Genomic DNA, 2,369 nt, shown 5'->3' on the forward strand with positions numbered 1-2,369 from the left:
TTATTTGATGAAAGTGAAGAGAATTAAAAATACTGGCATATTAAGATCAATGAGCACAACTTTCAGTATGGATTGCAACTCAATATAAAGAAAAAATAAATAAAAAAACTTCACCACTGGATGAAGGAATAATATCATGATAAATGGAAAAAAGATTGAAGTTGTCATGTTCTTCATTTTTCTTGGATGCATTATCAACATTCATGAAAGCAGAATCATTCAACGTACTGCATTAGGCAGATCTTTTGCAAAAAACCTCCTCAAGAGCATTTGATTCAGTTACTCTATCTTTTTTCTGGACATGAGCTGAGATCTTTGATAGCTTTTTTGGGAATTTTCAATAATTAGATGATTGTATATTGTTGTACTATTAAGATTTTTGATTGCCTCTTGGTAGATGTGATTAGAGATAGGCTTCCCTTTATTACTCAACTGAGAGTAATTTTATCAAGTGTTGGCTATCTATGTAGTGTATAGCAGCTAGTATTGACTCTTTCCCAGATGGTGGGATTTTATAGGGTGTGATTGTTGTTTGGCTGTAAGACTGCAATTGCTGTTTCTTTGGGTAATGTAGGAAGAGAAAGAGCCTACTCAAAGGTAAAAGGGGCAGCAAAAAAGAAAAAAAAAAAAAATTAGCAAAATAATCCAGGTGTTTCTCAGAGTTTGAAAGAGCTCACAGATGAGCAAATTTGTGCTATCCAAACTTCTGGGGTTGAGGAGAGTGTCCACTTGCTCAGAAACTCACTCTAGTAACCAGAGTGGAGGTGTGCAGACAGAGGAAGAGAAAAGAGTGGATGAAAGATTGTTTGCACCTTTATGGCTAATGATTGGTCAGGTCTCCGTGATGGATTTCATCCTGTGACCTTCTCAAAATGGCTGCTCTCTTTTTCCTTTCCTGTTTTTTCTTTTTTAAAATTGTTTTTTGTTTGTTTGTTTGTTTGTTTTAATTGACCATTTTCTTTATTATTGGCTGATGCTTTTGATGTCATCCCACAACTCTGCTGATTTTCAGTCACTAGTGTCTAATGCATCATGTCTGTTTTTGAGATGGTGTCTAAAGTCAGGTGGGTTATAGTAAAGATCATATTCTGACTATTGTGGATTGTTTTAGTTCTCTTCAACTTCAGCATGAATTTGCATATGATCAATTGTTAGTCGGTCCCATAGTAGTTTCTTGGCCTTATTTTGACTGATGATATTGAATATTTCCCTCATCTCTTCCTACCTTTGTAATCAATTTGATTCCTGTGTGAGGTCCAGGTATATGGTTTCCTTTTATGTTGTTGAAAAAGGGTATTTTCAATGACTAAGTTATTGGTCTTCCAAAATTTTGTCATTTGATATCCAGCATTGTTTCTAAAACCTATGCAATTTTTTCCAAATACTGATCCTTTGTCTTTGATTCCAAGTTTCATATTCCAATCATCAGCAATCATCAATCAGTCTTGATTGCAGGCTTAATCAGTTTCAGACTGAAGAAGCTGGTAGAATTCTTTAGTTTTATCATCACTAGCTAAAATTAGTGGTTGGTTACATAAATCTGAATAATATTGTTATTAACGTGTCTTCCTTTTAATTTTTCAGATATAATGTTATCACAAATGGCATTACACTTCATGATAGATTTTTAAATTCTCTAATATACGATCAATGCAGCAGCCCTTAAAGACAACAATATACATATTATGTATATGTTGTTAAGTGCAGTTGAGTTGATTCTGACTCATAGTGACCCTGTATAGAGTTTCAAATGAGGAGCTGGTATAATTGAACCACTTACCTTTTGATTAGTTGTACAGAGTTTATGCTATTGTTGTTGTTATGTGCTGTGGAGTCAGTTCTGACTCACAGCAACCCTGCATAGGGTTTCTGAGACTATAAATCTTTATGGGAGCAGAAAGCCTCATCTTTCTCCCACAGAACAGCTGGCAATTTTGAACTGCTGACCATAAGATTAACAGCCCGATTCATAACCACTATGCTACCAGAGCTCTGCAATGAATATATCATGGGACTTTTTCTGTGGGGATACGGTAGTCTGAGACAGAATACAGATTAGATAAGAGCTTTAGTATTTTTCTTTAAAATTTTCATATGCCATCACAAAATATGCCAAAAATGGGTAGCTTTAAAGAAAAATAATTTATTTTCTCATAGATTTTTCTGTTAAAATTCCAAATTAGGGTAACATCTCTAGGGCCAGTTTCTTCTTTTGTTTTGACATTGCCTTAGCATATCTTGGCTGTTTATAGATATATTGTGCCATGGACTCTGCAGCATAGTTAATTATAATGTGTTTTCAAGACAAATTTCTCCATTATTTGATAAGTTGTAAGTTCCAGTCTCTATTCCTATATATTTTTATCCAT

Source organism: Chrysochloris asiatica, unplaced genomic scaffold, assembly GCF_000296735.1.
Source record: "Chrysochloris asiatica unplaced genomic scaffold, ChrAsi1.0 scaffold00396, whole genome shotgun sequence".
NCBI classification, from domain to species: Eukaryota; Metazoa; Chordata; class Mammalia; order Afrosoricida; family Chrysochloridae; genus Chrysochloris; species Chrysochloris asiatica.